The sequence below is a fragment of the Heterocephalus glaber genome, unplaced genomic scaffold, assembly GCF_053883595.1.
Source record: "Heterocephalus glaber isolate CG9 unplaced genomic scaffold, H.glaber_assembly_v1.0 deba00000331, whole genome shotgun sequence".
In the NCBI taxonomy this organism is placed as follows: domain Eukaryota; kingdom Metazoa; phylum Chordata; class Mammalia; order Rodentia; family Bathyergidae; genus Heterocephalus; species Heterocephalus glaber.
This window is the reverse complement of record NW_028258142.1, coordinates 23,367,511-23,391,742: the sequence shown is the minus strand read 5'-3', so window position 1 is coordinate 23,391,742 and position 24,232 is coordinate 23,367,511. Positions and strand designations below refer to the sequence as shown.

General features: G+C 43.2%; 2 long non-coding RNA genes across 2 annotated transcripts in view; one reads left to right on the top strand and one right to left on the bottom strand.

Moving 5' to 3' along the window:
* The window catches only part of LOC110344629 (uncharacterized), a 58,475-nt gene that overhangs the window by 32,673 nt on the left and 1,570 nt on the right, over nucleotides 1-24,232 (bottom strand). The window lies entirely within an intron of this gene.
* On the top strand, nucleotides 6,502-12,046 carry LOC101717596 (uncharacterized). The gene is made up of 2 exons (XR_205795.4): nucleotides 6,502-7,019; nucleotides 10,090-12,046. It is a non-coding gene; the product is annotated as an uncharacterized LOC101717596 (long non-coding RNA).

Below are 24,232 nucleotides of genomic sequence, written 5' to 3'. Positions count from 1 at the left end.
AAAAAACCAATTAGCTTAGCATCTGACTCCATGAATTCTGGAGTAGTCTGTAGTGCTGTAAAACAGAAAATAAACTGTGCTGATTCTGTCTCTTCCTGACTCTGAAACAAAAGTGAAATGAAAGCCGCTGCCACCAGGACAGAAAGTGAATAAATTAACTTGCTATCTAGCAATCCCTTATATAGGACGCTGGTTTTCTTCAGGACAAATCTTAGGTTGGTTCTCTCCATAGCTAAGTGGCTGGGTAGGAGCTAATGGAGAGGAAACAGAGCGTACAGACAGCTTTGTTGGCAGGTGCTCGTGTGCAGACCTCAGGGTTATAGATGCCTTCTATGGAACAGGGAAAGATGATGGGAACTGGGCAAGAAGAGCAGAAGGGGAAGAAAGTGACTTGTAGCAGAAGATGGGGGAGAGAACTCTCCATCCAAGTAGGGGTGATGCGTAACACTCAGGAAGAGGGGCACACGAGCCCCAGCGTGTAAGAGAAACACAGACCTGGAGTTTGCCCCTGAATTTCTCAACCTAAGACTAGAACTGGAGGGAGACCAAGGAGCATTATTATAGTGACCAGGTAGCTCGTAATTTCCTGCTAAGTTCCCACTTCAAGGGCACTATGAAAAAAATGCACATTGGTTTGTGAAGTCTTTCATGTAGCTTGCCCTGGCCTTCAAGAAAATTACCGCAGAGACCACCAAGCTGGGGTGCATTTGAGATGGTTGACAGTGTATGGGCGTTCTGTTCCTTTAACCCTTAAAAATCTGCATTACTTTGGAATTGTGCTTAGAAGGCTCAGTACGCTTCTGGGCAGCATGTTCGGGAGATGATTCAGCGATAGTAGCCCAAGTCCCAAAAGGAGCTACCTAGGATGGGAAAAAGGGACAAATGAATGAATGCAGCAACTAAACCTTTCTTTGTGTGGCATTTGACAACATGATTTTGCTTTTTCCAAATGAGATCTCTGAAGGTGGAAGAGAGGATGCGGTCAAAATTCTGTTAAAATCAGAAAGAGTTAGAGGAATTGCTGGGATTGGCCTTTCTTTCCTGAGGATCTCAGACCTTTGACCTGAGTGTTGGGTCTCCTGCATGAAGACCTTCCTATTCTCCATGTGCTTGTTTCTTTTCCTTCTCGGGAAAGGAGGTTTAGTGTTTTGAGGTGCAGGTCTTATTTCTCACAGTGACAGGAGGTAGCTTGTGAAGCACAGTGAAGGAACATCTGTACAAAGAACATGGATTGGTTCGAAATATGTGACTGAAGAGTTTGGCAGCAAGCTCAGGGCTTTGAGCTACTCCTGGGAAGTAAAGTCACAGGCACTGGAGCCTGGCTTGCTTCCTGGGCATGGCAGGGAGACTGGTAGAGGGCTGTAGCAGAGCCCTTGGAAAAGTGGGCTTCAGGTGCAGCTTGACACAGACCAGCTGTGCATTTGAGCAGTTGCTTTCCTTTAAAATTGGAATAAGAAACATCAAATATGTTGTTGACACTTAATAGCGTTACTTTGTGCCAGGCACCATCCTAAGCTTATATGTATTGATAATTCATTCAGTCTTCACGGTGACCATGGGAAGCATGTATTACTACTGATACAAATTTATTAATTGAGGAAACTGAGGCACAGAAAGGTTAACTACCTTGCTCTCGGAGTAACAAGTGGGAGGCTAAGATTTAGCTCCACAGTCAGTGCTGTTAATCACCTGTCTGTGTCACAGCACTCAAACAGGAAGAAAGGAAGAGAGAGGGAGACATTCAAAAGATATTTCATTGATTTAAAAACACACAATTTTCCCCACATTTTAACATCTCTGCAACCTGTCCAAAGGACTCTTAGAAACAGTTATGAAATGAGCTTGAGTTGGGACTGATTTTTGAATGATCATTGGAACTCCAATCCTAATTCATTTTCTCCTTACTAAAAATAGTAGCAATTAAGCTGAGTGTGGTGCTGCACATCTGTAATCCCAGCGTCCTGGGAGGCTGCGGCAGGATTGCAAGTTTAAGCCCACCCTGGGCAATTTAATGACTTAGCAAGACCCTGTCTCAAAAAAAAAAAGAGAGAAAGAAAGAACGAAAGGGAAAAAAGAAAAAAAGGCTGGGGGTGTGGCTCAGTGCAAAGGTCCTGGGTTCAATCCTCAGTACACGAAATAAATGCAATAGAAATTAAGTATTTGTTTTCTACCTTCTGAAGATAGCATTAGCTAGGTAGACTTTGGACTGTAAATGCCGAATAAGGACAAATCCTTACAATGGCCTGGAGGGCTCTACAGCGCTCTTTCAGAACACGCTGGCCTTACTAATCTTCTTAATTGTTTTGGGACATATCCCAGCCTGCAGATCTGTCTGACTAGGAATGTTCTTCCCAGTGCTTTACGTTTTTTCTCCCCAGTGCTGAAGATCAGTCTCAGGACCTGGTAGATGCTAGGCAAGTGCTCTACCACGGAGCTACACTCCCCAACCTCATGGCTTACTTCTTAACTCTCTCTGCCTTCTACTCAAACTCCACCACTGTGAGGCCCTGCTCGCACTATTTTAATTTGAGTCTTTCCCTCAAACTCACTACCCCTTCTCTCACTTTTCCTTATTTTGTGTATTGTCTCTTTGTGTATGGAAGCTCCCTGAGGGAAGGAAGACATTTTCCTTTGGTTACGTTTGCTTGTTAGATGCTTTGGTGCTCTATACTCAGTAGCTAGAATATGGCCAGGATATAGTGGCTCTCAATAGGGTCTCACTATGGAGCCTAAACTGGGCTCAAACTTGTAATCTTCCTGCCTCAGCCTCCCAGAGTGCTGGGATTACAGGCTGGTATCACAGCACCCAGTTTAACAAATATTTCTTGGATGAATAAATGACTGCAGACTCCTTGGGGGTCTTGTTCGATGTTTAAGGATGATTCTCTCGAACGTGTTAGCTCCTCCCCAGAAGGAGGGGCCATAGAGCGAGGGAAGCCAGGCAGAGTGGGGTGCGGGATTCTAGGCCTTCTTTCCTTAGAAATCCAAGAGAAGTGGCCCCTCTCTGAAAAGGCTGTGGAAGAAACCTAATATTTGGCAGAATGCTGGAGAGCGTTGAACTGATTTTGTCATTTTTAAAAATGAGGAAAGAAGAACTGAATGCGGCATGAATTTTGACTAGATCCTAGTTTTGTCTTGTTTTCTCAGTACTGGGGGTCAAACCCAGGGCCTCACACGTGCTAGGCAATGCTGTACCACTGAGCTACATGCCCAGCCCACAGATCCTAGTATAATACAAACAAATAAACAAAACTCTGAAAGGCATTGGAGGATAATTGGGAAATTTGAAAATGAGCTGAATATTAGATATTATTAAGGAATTGCTATTAACCTTGATAATGGTACTAAGGTTAAATAGAATGCTATTATTCTTTGGAGATGTGTGCTGAAATGTTTAGGGGAGAAAAATCACAATGTTCACAATTTAGTTTCCACCTCCTCTTGAGACCAGGTACCATTCGTTCATTCATTCATTCATGTGATGACCCTTCCTCTTGAGTCCTCACTTGCGCACCTGTCCCCACACCCCAGGTGTCACCAGGGTACGGGGCCTGTTCTCACTGACAAGAGGACATTTAATGTGAAGGGACCTGTGTGTGACAACAAGGATGAAATCACGACGTGCTGTCATTATCCAGTTTTCCCTTGGGTCCTGGATGGCGACATTGGTTTAAAGTGATTTGATTCTCTTAAATACAAATCAGGGGCTGTGGCAACTCAGCACCTCTCCAGTTCCATGCTTGGCCGGTGCCCTGCACACGGTAAGTGACACTCCTCTGTCTTTCCTAGTGGAATAAATAACCAATTAGTCAATACAGCCCGTGACCTGTGTAATTGATCCACCCTTGTGTCCCCCATTTATTCCTAATGACTAATCCATCTCCTGTTTCACCCTAGAGGAAAATAAAAGCAAGAATTCTCAGCTTCGCGACTCAGAGAGACTACAGTCTCAGAAATATAAAGTGTCTTGTCCAAAAGCAAAGTTCCACATGGCAAAGAATCTTGACTGCATCCAGGTTTAACACTTTCCAGACCTCATGGTCCTTCCTGGCAAAAGCTTGTCATTCTTCACTGACCCTGATTCCCCTCCACCAGCCGTGTTTACGAAAGCTGGCTACTTATGGCAGGGCGATGAGAAAACGCTCGAGTCAGTCCCCGCCACTGGGTGGAGCCTGCTTCCAGCTGCAACCAGGGGAAAGTTACCTGGTTTTGTCTTTCCTGGAGGGTGAAGCTCACTTTTGCAGCTTGTGTCTCAGGACAAACATTAGTGATTCAAACTTTCCAAGCTGATCTGCAATCTTGCCAGATTTGAAACTTACCTTGTCTCAAGAGAATACATCCTTTATTTCTTAAAACATTAAAAAAAAAAAAAAAGTCAGTTTTAAAGGCAGCTGAGGAAGGGTTGTGTGATTTGCTGAAAGAATTTTAGAAAAGTTTTATCCTGTTTCTGAAATTCAGAATCCTTTTAAGAACCATGGCTGGGAATTTAAAGAAAATCATCTGAAAGTTGAGCTTTTGCTTCGGCATGATTTTCTAAATAATGGAGAAACTATCTCAGTAAAAAGGCATCAACTTGCATGGACCAAGAGAACCTGATGAAAGGGCCCAGATGTCCTGGGTGAGGCCTGGTGGTGAGAGGGGTTTGTCCTGCCCTCGGAAAGGATGTCTACATGGGGAGCCCTGAGGAATCTGTTTCACTTTAAAGGAGAAAAATTTGCAGTAATTTTCTGAAAAGAAATATGATTCCTGTGACTAAGAGAAGCAATAAAAGCACAAAGCAAGTTACGGCAAGCAGCTGTGACACTGCTGTGCCAGTAATATGACCTTTAAAAAGATGAGGTTGATGCCGTCGCCACTGAACAAAGCTGGAGAGCACAGGACTGTGAGACTTCCAGAGGATCATTAGGACTTTTTCCCCACCTCAGGATGAACTTTGAGCTTTTACTATATGAATGTGCCAGCCCGAACCTCAGCCCTCATGCAAAGGCCCTGGGGTTTCTAGGAGAGAGGCCACCCGATTACCTCAGGTGGGCAGAAGACATGGGGGAAGTAACTGAATCTCCCACTGGGCAAAAAGGAGTGGCCACGGGACCGATGAGCAGAGGCAACATTTTGGGCTCATTTCTTTAGATCAGTTCTTGGGGAGGAACAAGAAAAAGCCACAACCTGAAAAGAGATAGGACAACTAAAAGAAAGTGTGGGGCTGGTGACAGTACCTGCCAGTCAAGAACATCCCCGCAAAGCATCATAAGCTTTCATCAGAAAGGCTAGGCCTCACTTTGGACCACGCTTACTACTAGAGGAGAGTAGCAAATGGTTTTCTTTTAAAGCTTAAGCAATCAAACTGCCTAATGACCTAAAGAGGAAAAAAAACTGGTCTGAGACAATAAAAAGAATAGCCACTGGGTATATCGGTGCACTTCTGTAATCTAAACTCAGGAGACTGAAGTAGGAAGATTACAAGTTCAAAGCCAAACTGGGCAACTTTTTTTTTTTGTATTAAATTCTTTTATTGGTACATTGTAGGTATACAACACAATTACATTTCTCATTGGGAATTGTACCTTTACATAATGCATCTTGGTTCTTATTTTTTCCCCATTCCTAGCCCTCCCTTCACCCCCTCCACCCTTCCCTATTTAAAAAGACTTTATTTCCATTTTTTCCATTTCTCATCATTTTTTCCTTTCCCTTCTTTCCTTTCCCCTGCCCCTCCCACTACCCCTACCCCTTTGAACCTTTTCTTCCTATTTTACATTATTGATTATTCATTCTAATAATTGGTACATTTTAGATATACAACATAATGACATTCATCATTGGAAATTTGCACCTTTACATAGTCTCTCTTGGTTCTTATTTTTCACCCTTGCCGAGCCCTCCCTTCAACCTCTCCAGTCCTCCCTATTTACAAAGATTTTGTTCCTATTTTTCCATTTTCTCATATTAATCCCATTCCCTTCTATCCTTTCCCCTAGCCCTCCCATTTCCTTCTCCTTTGCCCCTTTTCTTCCTATTTCACATTACCTATTATACATTTAGTCCTTATTTACACTTTCAGTTTCTCACACCAGAGAAACTATTTGGTATTTACACATGTGTGTCCTATTTATTTCACTTAAGAGTATTCCCTCAATGTGCAGACTGGGCAACTTAATGAGACTCTGTCCCAAAATTAAAAGGTAAAAAGGGCTGGAGATGTAGCTCAGTGGTAAAGAGCTCCTTGGTTCAATCCCCAATATCATAAACACACACACACACACACACACACACGTACACACACATAGCTGACAACAGAATGTATTTAGGCCCATGGCAGCCTCCATGGTTGTTGTTGCTTATATATCTGTCTTTACTCACAGACTAAACTGTTTATGGTATTCCCCTTGCATTTCAGAGCTCAGCAAATGAGACGGCACTTCATAAACAATGCTTGGCATAACCAGTAAATAGATCATAAATACACCAGAACTGACCAGGTCAAGGAGACCATGAGATTGACTTCCAAATATTGGTCAGGAGCTCAAAGTATGATGAGCCAAGGATGCGTTTCATGGGTGCAGGTGACTTTTCTGGTTCTAGGAACCTGAGGCAATGACAGTGTAATAAACTGGAGTCTTCCTGTGAGGAAAGAGCTAACGAAGTTTAAATTGGGTTTCTGAGAGGGAAATTGTTTCCCAGGAACAATGCCCATGTCACCCCTTTGGCCTCCATGTCTGTCTGCTGGAGGCCACACACACAGCAGAGCTGGGTATGCTAGACATTCGGTCTTGCTTAGTGTTTGACCAAAGGTGATGCTGATTTAGTGGACTAAGGTCATGCCCTCCCTTCTCCCACAATCAATAATTTAATGTGACTTATCAGAAACAGAAAGAATTGTTTACTTTTAAACCCTGGATCCCATAAAGGGAGACGGGAGAGGCCTAAAAGCGACAGAAACGCAGGACTCTCGCCCCTACACACCTTCCTGCCAGCCAGAGGAGGGGTCTGGGACTGAGAGAAGACCAGTGCTGACTGAGGTAAGTGCCCGTCTCCCATGGGGCCTTCAGCTCCCCTGAATGAAGCAGGCTGTTCTCCAGGGTGGCTACTGGCTGTTTAGAATAAGGGTGAGCTGCCAACTTGGTCTTTGAGCAACACATCGTATTTGCACTTGTCTGCTGTGATTATTCACTTTCTTCAGAAAGCCTAAGGAAGACTGGAGACTTTCTTGAAGGTTCCTCTCACCCTTATGGAGGGAAAGAGTGAGGCTATGATGAAGTTGAGGATCCAGAGACACTGTGGACTTTTATTTCTCTCCTTGAAATGTCTGTGCAGTAAACTGCTTCCTGTTTTACAGTGGCCTCATTTATTAATAACACCAAGCCCTGGAATCAGGATTCTACCAGAATGACTAACTGGATTAGGTTTATTTGACCAGGAACCTTCCCTTCCCTGTGCTTCAGGGCAAACACATGGGCAAAATGTGTTGTTGTGTTCTCATACTTCTAAAATACCGGCATGGGAATTGTTCCTTTTGCATATGTCTGCCCAGTCTCTTCCCTCAGCTGGCCACCTACACAAAAATGAAACCGGTCCCTAGGAATCCCCAAGCCTCAGCATTTCTCTCTTTAAAAAATCCACTGAGGGCTGGGGATTTAGCTCAGTGGTTCCACCGCCTGCCTCACAAGTGCAAGGTCCTGAGTTCAATTCCAGTACCAAAAAAAAAAAATCCACTAAGGCCCCATCTTGACTGAGAATTTGCCTGATAATTCCTCCTTCACCCCAGGTTGGTGATAAACATAGATATTAAATACATGAATAAGGAACATTCCAGATTTCACCATCCAATGGATCTCAATAAAAACAGAAATGCTGCTTTGTGCCTGTTGTCAAGAACATTCTATTTTAAAAGTTCCATGTGTTTTCAAATTGACAAGACTCAAAAGTATGATACTAATTTTTTTTGTCTTCATCTAGACTATCATAGCCTGAAAGAATCAAATTAATGCATTTAACACATTTATTTTGTGACAGTAAATGTGGATTTAGAATTTAAAAGCATCATTTTGTTTTATTCTGTTTTGGCTTTTTGTTTCTTGAGAAATCATTTTTGGTATGGATGGGTTAATTTTGCAATGAGGTGACATTTCCCAGTCCCCAAAGCACTCTCTACTTGACCTGATGGGGCTGGCCCCTACGTATTCTTAGACCCAAAGAACAAAATATTATAGTAAAGACAAACTGAACACTGACTTGAGGAAGGATAGGAAGTTGTAATATTTCTGATACTTAGGAATCTAAGGTGTTTTCCTGGGAGCTATGGAGCATGGAGAGTACTTAAGGGGTGATGGATTTGCTGGAAAGTTAAGCTTCATATGGCTTCCTTCTTAATGAACTTTCTTTCCCACTTAGGAAAGGAAAGCCATGGCATTCAAAGAGCAGCAAACCCAGTGCAGCTTATTTTTCCTCACAGGTTCAATGGGAAAACTGTATTCAGAATTGACCACAGCTGCTAGAAATGGCACGCGATCCCATCCCATGTAGGAAAGCGAGGGCACAGTGTTGACTTTTAGTTTTAATAGTTATTTAGGAATGCTTTACCCTCAACTTCCCATGGGCAGCTCTCAGGAATTAAGACACACAGAAAGATGGTAGAAGGTTTATGTGGATGAGATCAGAGGCCTAGAGAAGCTAAGATCTCTTGAAGCCTTTTCTTTTCTTTCTTTTCTTTTTGGTACCAGGGATTGAACTTGGGACCTTCTGCTTGAGAGGCAGGCTGTGGAACCACTGAGCTAAATCCCTGGCCCTCCTTTTCTAAACTATAGAAAATTGGTGACATTTGAACAAGTCACCCTGATTAATATCTTACAACTTTTTCTTAAGCATTGTTTCCCCCTCCACTTCTATACAGGTAATTACAGGTACTGTTATTCCCAAGTAGTTTATACATTTTCTTTCTTTTTCTCTTTTTAAACTAAGAATCTAACCCAGGGCTTCCTGTATGGCAGGCAAGCACTCTATCGCTGAGCTACACCCCAGCCCCTCTGTTGGATATTAACTGGTACTATTTACATTGAGCTGTTAAATATGAAAATACTGAAACATGAGACTTTGTAACCCTGCAGAATGAGAAAAGGCTATGTGAATTAAAAAAAAATCCAAGAGTAGATCTTGGCATTAACCACTTTCAATTTTTACTAGTGATACATTATCAAATACATCTTTAAAAAATGAAAGCATTCCGCTGGCTTGTTTAAATTGCTTGTAAAGCAATTGACAGTTAACCACTCTTGCAATCAAAGAAGGAATCAAAGATGAATGCTGTTTAGCACTGTTCACCAGGCAGAGAAAATAGTCGACACTCATTAAACATCTCTTGATACAATAATAATATAAATTATTGGACTCCCTAATAAAGTATTTCACTAATAATTTGCAAAGAAGTTGGCCTAAGGCTCTTCTCTCAGCAGCACTAACTTTCATGCTTGTCACAAAGTATTTGTAGGGGAGGTCTCAATCTCCAAATTTCAGAAAAGTGCTTTACAAGAAGGAATTGTTATTAGGGAATCCAACATAATGATTTTAAAATTCTAATCATTTTTCTCTTCTCAAAAGTGCTGCGTGAATTGCAGAAATTAATGAATGCAGAGACATAAAAGAAGAAAAAAATGAAACCGTAATCTTCTCTCCAAAGATAAAACCATGGTTAACATTTGATGTTTTTCCTGCTGCCATATATGTATTTTTCACAGAAAAGGGCTCATATTGTGTATATTGTTTGATAAATGACTTCTTCACTCAGTAACAAATCTTGAATTTCCAAGTCGAAATCATTTTTCTACAACATCAATTAAATGACTATGTTGTTATCATAAATATTCTTATCATTAGACATTTAGGGTTTTTTCTAGTTTTTAATTTTATAAACAATGCCACCCTGAACAACTTTATCAGTAAAATTCTCAACAAATTTTTACGTTTTCCTTGAAATATATTTCTGGGCCATGGAAATAGGAGGGAGGAATTTGGTAAGATTTATCTGTAATACATCAAATTTTCCTTTTTTTGCTTCTTCTTTGTTTACTTTCTTTTGTTTCTGGTCTTTTGTAGATTATTCAAAACCAAACAAAGCCATCATGGAGAACAGTGGGTTCCAGACACTTGGGTGAGGCCCTGAGAAATGAAGTGAGCCCACACCACGACCCAGGATGGAGTTCTCCAAGCATATCCTAGCAGGACCGTTTTCACTAGTCGATGGTTCACCTCTCATTGCTTCTTCCCAGTTGAGCTTAGATTTCTAGATTCCCATGGTAGTGCTTAGCAACATCCCTGGAGTGATCAGGAGGAGGGGATTCCTATTCTAGGCTCCTCAGGCACACACAAAAGAGGGTGAGGCTGGCTGACTTGTGAGGAAGAGCAGTAGGAACAGGGAAATACTAGAAGACAGCTCATCATGCTGAATGGATCTCCACCACCATACCTGTAGCGCCCTGGACAGTTGAGGTAAGGGTGGGGCCAGCTATAGCTCCAGGGTTTGCACCCAGTCTTCTTTGAGCCAAGCAAAGCTGCCATGTGGGGTGTTCTCCCTGCAGAGAGCTTGCCTAACACTGGGCCAAGTGGCACTTTCTCATGGTTTCACAGAAGACAGCGTCTCATGAAGGCAAGCCAAGGACACAGACAGGGAGGAAAGGAAGTGGAAGAACAGCGAATCAGCATAGTAAGAAAGGAAAGGGGGGTGGAAAAAGAGGCAGGGTTCAACAGTCCAAGCCCATGCAGTGGTTTTCACAGTGTTCTGATTTGGAGTCTAGTTTGAAGAGGATGATTTCATAGTCTGTGTAGGAATAAGGGGCATTTTTACTGAAAAATGCAAAAAAAAAAAAAAAAATTCATTTTCAGTTGTTACATCCAGGTCAGTTTTATGGGTACAGCTAATCTCTGGTTAAATGTTAACACTTCAGTTATCCTAAGGGAAAAATGACTGACCCCCAACCTTCCCCTTTCCCAGCATTTGGAGAAAATAAAGGATTAGGTAAAAGGCTTTCATTTTTCCTCATTCTCCACTGTGGGCAGGGGTTCATGTAACAGTTGGAAGCCATTTTTAACAGGAAACCCAAGTAAATCCAGAAGAGATTCACTCACAGAGCTTACATTTTGCTAGAAAATGAGAACTTTTAACTAAAAATTGACAAGTTTCCCCTCTCTCCATCTTTCTTCCCTCTTATCTCTCCTCATCTCCCTCCCATTGCTCTAGTGGAAAATGACTGTGGTGAGTTGGGTTTACATTTTGAGCAAGATGGGAGCCTCTATATCCAAGAGATGCCACCAAGAGACTACATTTTGTTGTTGGATCCCTGTAAAACAGAATTTTAATTTTCTTAGACTGTAAAATTGATCACATTTACTGATGGTGGATTGGGAAGTACGGTGAGGTGAGTTGGGGAGGTTTCATTTATCCAGTGGTGTTATTGCCATTTTAATGTGATCTTCTGCTGAGTATTTGCTTTCTAAAATCTATTCCCTCTCAGGATTCTTTTTCACTCAGTCCTTTTAGAAGATTGATGCAAACAGATTTCCAATTCATTTCCATAGAAAGTCTTCATTCCTGTCAGCAGGAGAGCTTTGTTAGGTGGTAGGAACATAAGGCTGTGGGTCTCTTAACTAACACTACTATTCCAAAATACAGATGCTTTCCATCTGTGAGTCCTGATCTCTCTCCATTCCTCAAGATGCTCGACTTCCATGACTCCTCTTTCCTCTGCTCAGGTCACATATGTGGAGCTGGAAAGGATCCCTGATGATTGGCAGTGACAATGGTGGAATGTGGAGGTGAAGTTAACACCTTCACACCTACAGATTTCCCTTAGCAGAGCTGTGGAGTGTGACAATGGTGTTTGTGTCCAAACTATCAAACGCCATCATCACACTAAATAGCTACTGCTAGGCAATCCTTCCACTCAGTATAAGTCTTGGCAACTGTTTGGTCTGGGCAAGAAGGCTCATCTTATACCAACCAGTGTTCTCTATCATGTGTAACTTGGAATAAAGTCTGATACTCTTGTGGTCATAACTATTTGCCTGCCTGAACCCTGCCTCTCACACGCTGTTGTTAAATAGATGATAATTCTGATGATAAAGAAAAAACAACTCAAAATCAGTTTCTCCCATTGTACACTCACAACACAAATCACTTCTGGCACCAGATATTTGAGGATCTCTCCCCAACAAGCAAGCAGTTAATTCCACAGCAGACTCCATCTGGGAGTCCTCTAATCTAGTTCTGCTCTGACACTCTACCTGGAGATATTGTCACATGCCACAGGGTGAAGGCTCAGTCCTCAAGAAGGCACCTCATTCAGATGTCAGGCACAAGCCCCAGATTGTTTTCCCTGTGCTTCTGACCTACTTTCGATAAATCAGGGTTCCCACATTGCCTCCTCGAGTTCAATTCATTTGTTTGAGCAGCTCACAGAACTCAGGGAAAGATATACTTACCTTTAAAAGCTTATTATAAAGCAGACGATAAAGGCTACAAAGGAAGAGATGCACAGAGTGAGTTTAGGGGTAGTGGGTGTAGAGCTTCCACACCCCTTCTAAGAGTGCCATCCTCCAGTACCCTCCATGTGTTCAGTTACCCGGAAGCTCTCTGAACTCTGTCCTTTTGGGATTTTTATGGAGACTTCATTGCACACACATGACTGAAACTTGTATAGCCATGTTGAAATGTGATTGGATGAAAGAGAATGATCTAATGAATAGACTGGGTGGGAAAGCCTAGCAAGGACTGTCTGTCCAGATTCTTAGCCTTTCTGTGCAGCATTCCATTCTTGTGGGCCTGGGGTAGCACCCCCTCCATGTGAGGAGGTTCGAATGACAACTATCACGTGAGGTAGGCCGGAGTTATAACCAGGAACTGTGGTTCAAAATAGGTATAAATCATAATATCACAGTGACAATGAATTTTCTTATTTTCTCCAAGTCAATAAAAAGATTGGAGTCCTGTAGAGCCCCCAGCACAAGGTTAGGCACCTGGTAATCATTTAACTTATGCCTACTCCGTTGAAATGAATAGTTAGGAAAGTAGAAAACTAAAACTCGGTTAAATCTAGTTTAGGCAAACCACAGCCTCATAGGTGCTAAGTTAAGGTATGTGGGTCTTCCGCTTTATAAAAAAAATACAGTTTAAAAAAACCCAACAATAAACTTGTCCATGACTTAAATGACCTTTCGGAAATTCCAGAACATCTTTGATTTCTACTTATTTTAACCAATTACCAGGCGGATTGCTCAATTTGTATGCTAATTTCTTCTTCCTTATGTTTCAATGAATTGCCATTAGAAAGATTATATATAAATCATGTATAAACTGCCAGAGCAAATCTGAACATTTTTAAGCCATGCGGTTTCTTGGACAGTTGGCCCAGCTGGGTGGTCTGGTTTGGAACACAGTCTCTCTCCGAGGGCATCTAAAGTAACAAGTAGATTCTGTGTGTGGGCTAAAGCTTCTCCCCTGTGTCTTGGCTAGATAATCTAGGATATGTTTGATCAAATTGACAGGATTGGATCAACTGCTAGAACTAAATCAATCAATCTTCATTTATCAAATAAATATGTGCACACGGACTCCCATGTAGCTGGCACTAGCTTAGGCCCTGGAAATATTTTAAAATTAAGTGTGTCTGGCATTGTTTCCAGAGATAGACATTCACTGGCTCACATTCTGTTATTATGGGATAATTCTAATAGTCCAAATTACATTTATTACAGAATCCAATGAGCAAAACTTTGCAAACTGATTCCAAGTCCCTTGCTGGAATGCACCAGTGAGTGCAGCCCACACAGCTAGGATCTACTGCAAAAGTTTCAAGGTCAGGAGAACTTATTGTCCAGAGAAGAAAGGGAAGTGCATTCCTGCCTGCCCTCACTTCCACCTCCCATTTCTTCCCTTCTGGCATCCTCAACTGTCAAGAGGAGATCTAGATCCCCCTGAAATAATCCATACCCTCACATTCTTTCTCATGTGTGTGTGTTTTAAGAGAAAGCACTATTGACAAGAATTAATCAAGGGCTTTACTATTATAAGAATCACTTCCATGAATACTGTTTCATTTGGCCCGTACAACACAGGGCAAAGATGACAGGATATAGTCCCCTCCTACAGAAGGAAAATGAAGACTCCAAATGTTTTTGAACCATCTGGTTATGTAACCATAATTCAACATAGTCCTCTTAAATCTAAAGTTCTGTGCTTTACTTATATCCTTCCTTGGGCAGGTTATTTCACAAAACCTCATGCTTCATGGCTGAGGTTATGTAGAAACTGGATTAATCATACCCCTATTCGATCCATATCTTCAGTTTCCCATCTGCTTTGTTGATGGATTCTAGGGGAAACCCCATAAATAAAAGAGAGATGAGTCATATAACGATCTCCCCTTGTGAACACTCATAATGCAGAGAAAGCCTAATATTGCAAAACATTGCAATAGAAAAATAAAAGAGAAGTAACACCTATGTGGCAGTTTTGAGGTAAGGAAGGGGGTGGTCAAGTTGTCCAGACATGGAACAGCCATTCTAGTAATCTGGCCCACTGAGGCAGCACTGGATCATTCAGCGCTCTCAGACTTGAAGGTGATGTGACCACTTGACCCACTCATTCTTCTTTGCTATACTCACCCTAAGAGTTTGCTCGGGTGGAACTATACTGGGAGCAAATAGAAGAGGATTCTATAGTATATCTTTTTTTACCAGCTCTGCTCATTGTATGGCTTATTGTAATTGCTGCCTGGATTAATTCTGCATTCAAGATTGGATGTCTGTTCTTTCTGTAGATCTCTAAGGAACACACATAGAAGACAAAACATCCACATCCCCACTTTAAAGACACTTTTTTTCTTTTGGTACCAGGGATCGAACTCTGGACCTTGCGCTTGAGAGGCAGGCGGCGGAACCACTGAGCTAAATCCCTGGCCCTTTAAAGACACTTTTAATACAATCCTGCTGCTCCAAATCTCCAATGACAGCCTCCTTTCCCAAACCAACTTTCACCTCCTCTTCAGCCCCAGGGATGATATGGCCAGTCATTTCCAATAAAGCATTAATGGGGATAGTTACTGACTCCAAATGTGCTTCACATGCTGACAGGCCAACTGGGCCATGAAGTTAAAAATCACACTGGAGCTGGGGAGGCAGCAGGACACATAGGCAGCCACAGTGTCTTGTTTTCTTCTCCAGGCCAGGGCAACTGAGCCTCCCTTTGCTTTGTGGATCATGCCAGTGAGGTCCTATGCACCCTTCCATCTTGGTTACAGTGGGTTCCATGAACATGACAACTACAGCTTAGGGCCTGCCTCGCTTTTTTTTTCCAGCTCCAGGAGAGGTTTTGTGAAATCATAGCATAGCTAGCATATGTCAATGCCTCATCCACACATTTTTTTTCTGAATTCTTCTTGAACCTGTAAACCTTTCCACTTATATACTTCCTAGAGAAAACAGTAGAATCCTAGAGCTGGAAACCAGTTTGCCTTTTTTTCTGGTGAGGAAATTGAAGGACAGGTATTGCAGAATTGTCTGGCTAGCTCCAGTTTTATACCTTCCCTCCCTGACATCATCAGCCATTCACTGATCAGACCTCTGTCGTGTGGTTACTATGTGCCTGATATTGAAATGGGCTCTGGGGATGCAAAAAAGAAGGAGGCTGTGTCCTTTCCCCAACTGGTCTCAGTCTAGGAGTTGGATAGATGCCTAAATACATCTACACCTCACTGTATGAGATGCCAGCACAGAGACAGAGACAGGGACCTGAGAGACTTGAATTACATCCTTCATTTCTTTCCAGATTAAAAAAAAACTCCGAGTCCTTGATATTATGATCTTTTTTTGCTACCTCGAAGAATATAATCCTTCTTGTTTATTTTGGTGATTTAATTGCCAATGGGTCACGGGGGAAAGGCATTTTTTTGTCTTGAGTGACAATACTGTAATATGAAGATATGCTGTTTCTACTGTGCTGCTTGCCAGCCTAATGATTAGCCCAAGATCTACTGGGGCTAGAGGATGGATCAGTAGGCTTTTCCATTATGTGTGTGAAGAATTTTAATTTCCCAAAGGAAGGGGGTAGAATCTGAGCTGTTTGCTCACAATAAGGGCTAGGCTGATAATAAATGTACACTACCAAGGCATTAGGCCTTCTTCTCCCAAGTCACAAAAGGCCTACTCCTTTGGGACAGGCTCAAGGAAGCTGCTGAGCGCAAACCCATGGCAGGTTCCCTCTGGGTCTGGGCAGAAGTGGAGAGCTGGAGCATCCACTTTCTCCTCTTTTATATCCAAATTGCTTTCCAAGCTTTCTAAAGGAAAAGGAAAGTTTCCAAAGCACACACAAGCCCACAGAAATGTAGCTGGCTGTTGGAGATTCTCAAGGGCCTGGGCAGCTTCAGTTAGAAAGCAGGATCACCATATGTGTTCTGGAAAAAAATTATGCCACACAAATTCATTGTGTACTGGGAATATTTAAACAGAGTGCATAGGGTGCAAAAATGAGTGAACAGACTTGCACTGACTCACTCCTTCATTCAAGCAACAACTAACTCTGTGGTCCTGTAGGTGCCAGTCACTAGTCACTGAAAATTCAAAGATGAGATGGTCTCCCAGTCGGTAGCTGTCTCGAGGACTCAGGCAATGAGTAACAACTGTATGGAACTGTAGGATCCTGAAGTAGGTCCATGTATCATGGGGCCTAATGCAAAGAAATAGCATTGCAGTAGAAAAAGGCTGAATGGAAATAAGAAACAAAGACTCTAGTACTTCTGGTGCTCCTGGCAGCCTTATAGTGAAAGAGAACATCGTGACCTTGGCAAGTAAAGTGCAGACCTATTCACCTCGACACAGGCAGAGTTAATTTCAAGTTTCCAGAACATTCCCCAGCAATTCTCTCCCAAGAATAGCAGAACTATGAACCTGGAATTTATCTGGTAGGGATTTTCCCTTTCCAAAACGCAGCCAAACACCCACGGGGCGGGGGGGGGGGGGGGGGGGCGGCGGGGGATCACCTTTTAAATAAAAGAAACATGCACTTTGTTTTATTTGGCAAATTACTATGGGCAGGGGTGTGTGTGTGTGTGTGTGTGTGTGTGTGTGTGTGTGAGTGTTTTCACACACATTTATGAGAATAATTACAATTTCTCAAGGGAGAATTTCCAAGGAGAAATACCCTTAAAGTCCCATTCAACTGGGACATTTCTTCTGTTTTGGAACCAGGAAAATCCAGTGCTCTAATCTCCAACTTGGGCTGAGTGTTCCTCTCTGCAGCCTGAACCTGGGGCTACACTTTCCTTGGGATACTGCCCCCTACCTGTAGGCAATGCCTCTGCACATCATAATGGCAGTGGTGAAAAGGATTTCTAGTTTGCAACTGCGGTATTCTGAAGTGATTGTATTAGCATTTTTCCTGCCAGCAGAATCCAGCTTTAATTTTGATAAGGTAGATTTTTCAAAGGCTTGAGGGAGAGAGGGAAAGGAGAAGAAGATATTGTTGTATCAAGTGTTTGTTGATCCATTAAATACACCAGACAAGAACTGATCTTGTTTTACCTGGACAACAATCTCTTCCTTTTTATTTTTCTGGCACAAGAGCTAATTAGAGTCCTTCCCACTCCTTAGGGCTACCTGTTTTCCCTGTAGCACATCTGGCCCTGCTTTTCTGCTTGGCTTCATTTAGCAGCTGGATACAATGTCAGAGATTATCTCCCTTTACTCAGGTGTTCCAGCAACCATATTTCCATTCCCTCTGACTGATCTCTGACAACTGTGCCTGAGATTTTTCTAGTCTCTCTTATGTCTCTGCTGGAGCTTAGTATATCTCAGACTTTTGCTCAAAAATTAGAGTGAATGATATTCTGGGTTGGGCAAGACAAAGAAAGGGCAATACATGTGTCCCAAAGAAGCTCCAAATCACAGCCCAAAAATGTAGATTGTATATTAGGAAATTTTGTTTGGGAGAAGTAATTTTTTCTTTGATTATCTCAAGTAATTCATTCTCGGAGTGGTATTCTTAAGCACCTGCTATGTAGAAGGCATTGAGCTTGAGTACATTTTTCATAAGGGGCCAAATGGGCAGAACCAGGGACTACATGGACACTCCCAAAGAGTCATACAGAAAATAAGCAGACTGTCAGGATTCAGGAGCAACCCAAAGATTGGGGCTGGTGTAGAGATAATACAGTCCTCTACCATCATAGGGGATATGTGCTCTGTTTCTGTACTTCCTGTTGCCATAACTGCCTCCAGCCTGCCTGCAGTTTCTGCTCACCTATACTACTGTTTGCTCATCTTTTGCTAATCCTGGGGTGTCGTGGCCCCATGACTTCCTGGCCTCTTCATGCCTGTTTTCTTTAGTGTCTTTTCAGTTACTTTGTGGGTTACCATGTGCCTTACTTCCTCTATGTATCTGATGTTTGCATATCTGAGCTGAGAATGGATTGTGTCAAGTAAGATATACATTCTAGTCACAGCAGAGCTTTCAAAGGTGGCCATGACACGGGCTTCAGGTCAACCTTCATGGCAGGAAAGGACAAAGGGGGCATGTCTGAGGGAGCCTCACCCAGAAAGATATCTGTCACCTTTACTCTGAGCATGAGCTGCCCATTCTCCAGGTAAATGGGCAAGGAAAGGATTCTCAGACAAAGGCAAAAGTGGGTGTGACAGCTCTGAAGAGAATGGAGTTTGGATTGGCCAAAGAACTGGAAGGGAGCTGGCATGGCCGGAATGTGACAAGCAAGGAGGAAATGGAGAGAAGGAAAGGGCTGCCACATGTGCCTGGCATCAGGGAGGAGGTCAGGTATAGTGACCACTTCTACTTACTAATGGGATCATCAGGACCAGGGGCTGGTGACCTACCACCTGCAGGCAGATCCAGACTGCCACCTGCCTTTGTATGAACCACCCTCTTGTAATTCCTCAAATATGCAAGTGCACTCCTGCCTCAAGATCTTTGTACTTACCTTTCCCTTTACCTGGACCATTTCCCTCAGATATACCCATGCCACACTTCTGCATTCAGTTTCCATTCAAAGTTATCTTTTCAGGGGAGACTTCTTCATTGTCAAAGCACCCTTTGCCACCCGACATGACTTATTGATTTGTCTGTTTTCTGTGCCCACACTACAAGGTCAGGCACTTGGGAACATGAACTGTACTGTGTCTCCAGCTCATGGAACAGTACCACTCACGTGATGGGATGGCAATCAATATTTATTGGATAAATGAGTGGCTGAGTCAACAATTTTATGCACATCTCTAATGCTCTGTCCCTTCTCACTGGGTCATGTTACTTCTCCTTTCTTTCATTTTTTTTTGGTACTGGGGATCGAACTCGGGTCCTTCTGCTTGTGAGGCAGGTGGTGGAACTCCTGAGCTAAATCCCCAGCCCCAGTCATGTTACTTCTAACCAAGACTTTATTTGAGCAATATTTATTCAGTTATAATTACGGAGGGCATGAGAAGTCTCAGTCCTACCTAAGAGCAGCTGTCAGAAAGGAAGTGATCTCTACCATTTCCTCAGCTTTGAAAGGATCTTCCTGTCCTGGAAGAAAATCATCCTAAGCAGCTGTAAGCAAAGGCAGCCTCTGGCTTTCTTATTCTTAGATGGGGAGGGAGACACCAGTCCTGCCCAGCTCCTGTCTTGCCTGAGCGAGTACCAGCATAGTGCACCTGGGGCTGGGATTCTGGTGGCTATTAGTTATTAGGATTGTTATTTTTCTGATTAAGTTTATTGGTACATTTTAGGTATACAATACAGTTACATTCATCATTGGGATCTTGTACCTTTACATGTTGCATCTCGGTTCTTATTTTTTCCCTATTTCCCTGCCCACCCTTCCCTATTTACAAAGACTTTGTTTCCATTTTTTCATTTTCTCATGTTTTTTTTTTCTTTTCCCTTCTTTCCTTTCCCCTACCCCTCCCACTTCCCCTACTCCTTTAGACGTTTTTTTCCTATTTCAATTATCAATTATACAATTATTATTATTTTAAGATTTCTCAGACACTTTTGCCCTGGAGAAACCTTAGGCCCAGCTAGGCCAACTGTGTAGCATCCCTTACACACTCATGAGGCCTTTGAAGGGAAAGGGGCTGCTAGCCAGGTTTTGTCACTAACCAACTGACCCTCTGGGCTGATATTTCTATGTGGTAGTTCCATCCTGTGCATTGCAACAGGTGGGGTAGCATCCTGAGCCTCCACGTCCTAAGTGCCAGTAACATTCTCCTGGTTGTGACAACCCAAAATATCTCCAGATGTTGGCAATTGTCCCCTGCGTGTCAAAATCATTCCAGGTGAGAATCACTGCTCTAAGGAGCTATTTCTTGCCTGAGAGCTTCACAAGGAGAGAGAAATGACAAGAAGCTACTGGTGTCGGCAGCAAGACAAATCTTGCTGAGTTGAATGACAGCCCATGTAACAAAGTATGCATGTTTGAAGGTTTAAGAAGAGAGGCAAGAGCAAATTATGTGAAGCCCCTTCAAGTTGGGGAATCTGAGAAGGGACATGATCTAAGCTGGAGGAGGAAGTATCCTGAGAGAAGAGAGAAGAGTAAACAATGGGCAGATTCCAGCTTGGAAGGGAAGTCTTTAGGTCCCAAGGGAACCTAGCAAGGAAGGGACCCACAAGGCTCTCTGCCTCTTGTGGCTTCAGCTAGACCAGTTCAGGTTCATCCTACAATAGAGCAGAGGCCCAACCTGCCTGTAGCTGCCCTTTCCTTTCTGCAGGAAAATTCCTACAGAGTGCCCACCATGTGCTGGGTGCCCACAATGTACTGGAGTCTGGGAATATTCAGATCTTTAGGAGACTAATAATACAACTGGGTAATTGCACCCAAGTGTAAGGAGGTGGGCATGCCAGGAGCTTTGAGGACACAGACTGGGAGTTTTAAAGGAAGTCTACCTGGAAGAGGTGACAGCAAAGTGGAGACGTGGAAACAAGGGGGTACTATTTAGATGAAAGTGGAGGGAAAAGTGTGGGCATGAGCACCAAGGGTGGTACTGTAGTAGGAGGCTAGGGCAAGGCAACGTGGTTGGAGCAGTTGGGGACAATCTACCAACTGAGCAGATTTATTAACCATGGGTGCAGAACAGCAGCACCAGAGCCTGACATGGGATCAAGCGGAGCCCTGCACCTGGTGCCAATCTTCTGATGGGCAAACACACTAAACTTGGCAGCTATGTCAGTCTTCTAGTATGAGATCAGGTGAGACCACCTGGATCAACTTTCAAAGGAGACATAAAGGATGGCAGCAATTGACTTGGGGGCCACAGCCCTCCTGTTCTTGCAGTGGTCCCTTCTGCTTGCAGGATGTATCTTTTCTTTTTCCTTCAAAGCATCCTTTTCTTCCTGAGCACTTCTTTTGCACTTTTTCTGCCTTTTCTTTTCTTATTTTTTCCCTAAAATAAATGGTAATCTTTCACATCCACTAATTGTCCCGACCACTTCATTGATCAGGACAAACAAGAACCTGAAAACACTGCTGGTCCCTACCCCACCCAATAACACCACTTCCTGAAGTCCCCTTAAAAAGAAACATACTTTGTGTTCTGCTTTCAGAAGTGAGGAAATAGGCAAACCAAAGAGTCCTTGGAGCCATGAGAGGGCAGGGAGAGCAGGAAAAAGCCACAGAGGACAGGGTTGGTGACAAAAGATAGCTCACCTCATGAGCAGCAGCTGTGGGCTCCGCCAGCAGCACCAGGGATCTTGTTAGAAATGTAGACCTGATGCACCCCAGATCCTGACATCAGAAACTTGGGGCAGGTGGTTTTGGTAGGAACTTGTGTTCTAATAGCCCTTGGGTTCAGATGCAGACTTGGGTTTCGAGCTGCTGGGCTGCAAGCCTGGTCTATTGTGTGTATGATTAGTGTTTAACGGGAGTGGGGAGTGGATGAAGGAATCAATTGACCAATTACTTTGCCTTGCAGGAGAAAACCTGAAGACTCCCCAGTGCTGGCTGCACCACTGAGAGCAACTAGAAACCCCAATGTCAGGCTGTGCCCCAGACCAGCCACTTGAGACTCCCTGAGGGCCCAGGCATGGACAGGTGAAGGCACAACTGGTGACATTGAGGAACAGTCAGGACTGAGCACCCTGCAACAAAGGGAAGTGTTAGCAAGACACTCTGTTTTGAACAGTCTGGGGAATTTTATTTTTAAGCAGAAACTACTTACATAAACATATGCATCAAATGACACATGATTTAGACAAAATGGAGATTCTTTTTTTTTCTCCTGTAATAAAAACTCAGGAGGCAGGGAGCCTAGAACTAGGCAGGAGCCCCTAAATATCCTTAGCAATTTGGGCTTCTACTAGATGTCTGCTCTACCTAGTCATCATGGTCACAATATGATGACTAGAGATATCTTCCAAAAGGAAAACTTAAACACTAACAAAAAAAAAAGGTTAAGCAAAAGAGCCAGCTCCTGTCTGGCTCAATCCTTTTTAAAGAATGCTCCTGGAAGCCCCACCCAGAGATTTTTGCTTAGATCTCATTGGCCAGAACTGTCACACATGACTACTCTCCACAGCAAGGGAGCCTGGGAGATGCAGTATTTTAACTAAGCACTTTGCTATTGTTTGTGGATTTTATTAAAGGGGAAGGAGTAAATAGATATTGGGTAGAGAGAATGAATACCGGGTAAGCAGCTGTGTGTTCATTTCTACATTAGAGTTCTTGAGAGAAACAGAACCACTAGGAAGGAGATGGAGGGAGGGAGATACATAGATAGATAGATAGATAGATAGATAGATAGATAGACAAATTATAAGGCACTGGCTCACATAATTATGGAGGCTGAGTCCCATGGTCTGCTGACTGCAAGATGGAGACCCAAGAAAGTAAGTGGTGTAATTCTAAGGCCTTAGAGCTAGAAAGCAGAGGGTATAGATTCAAGCTTGAGACTTCAGACCTGAGCAACTGGAGCACTAAAGGTAGAAGATCAATGTCCCAGCTCCAGCAGTCAGGCAGAGTGTATTCAACTTCCCTCCACCTCCTGGTTCTACTCAGGCCCTCACAAGATTGTATGAGACCCACTCACATCCGTGAGGGCCATCTGCTTTGCAAGGTTTATCCACTCAAATGCTTGTCCCCTCCAGAAACACCTCACAGACACACCCCCTGAAAATGTTTAGACACGTGGGCATCCTATAGCCCAGCCAGGTTAACACAAAAAATCAACCATCACAGTTTATCAAAAAAAAAGAAATTCTTTTGAACATTCAAAGATGAATGATTTTGGAAGATATGTGCTACAAAACAATTTAGACTCAAAAATAGGCAGCAATTTCCCAGAATTCAGTAGAGTGACAGCTTTTTCAGAATCAAGGGGTGTGGCTGATCAGTTTTCTCTTCCCACCCAGAAAAGGAGGGTGGCCTAGGCTGGGCACAGCATGGAGCACCAAGGAAAATGTCATACATTAGAACTACTGGTGTAGGGATGTTGGAGGCCAGTGGAGGCTGTGGCAGTCTCTGGAGAGTTCGTTACAGTCTTAGGAGTTACATTAGTCATTTACCTGGTTGCTGTGGGGTGACATTTCCATAAACACTCCCTGCTCAGTTCCATGGAATGTCTAGAAGAGGACAGCCAAATGTCCCTCCCTAGGACTTGCTGAGCCTCTCTCGTGTGGCCTTATCCTTCCCCATTCAGTGGTCTGTGACAATAACCCCCTTTTTCAGTGTCCAGGGTGAACCTCCAGAGCTGCTGTTGGGGTAAGAGAGGCAAAGCTCAGGCCCTGGACAGATGGCTGACCACCACACCTAGACCCCAGCACAGACTAAGAATGGGAAGTGCCTGAGAGTCCAGGAGAACAGCCAGCTCCATACATAGCCAGGAAGTGACCTTTGGATCACCCACTCATATGCCATGCCTTGAGGACTGTTCATTGTGTGTGTATCTGAAGATGTTATAAATATATACGTGTTCCCACATACAAACCCTGAGGTTTGTATTTTAGTTGTATGAGCATGAATGGTGGCATTTCAATTGATGTTATTCAATAAAGATAAAAGGATAAAAATAGAACTGATTAAAGTCATTTGATAAAACATCTCAGAAGCATTCCAGAAAGTCCACTAAACAATGAACTGACCCAACACATGGTTCTCTCTGTCTCATTCCCAATGCCAAGAGAGTAAACCTGCAGGAGGCACTGAAGCCTAAGCAGGAGGTGGCCTGCTATAGGCTAGGGACAGAGGAACCCCAGGAAAACAGAGTTCAG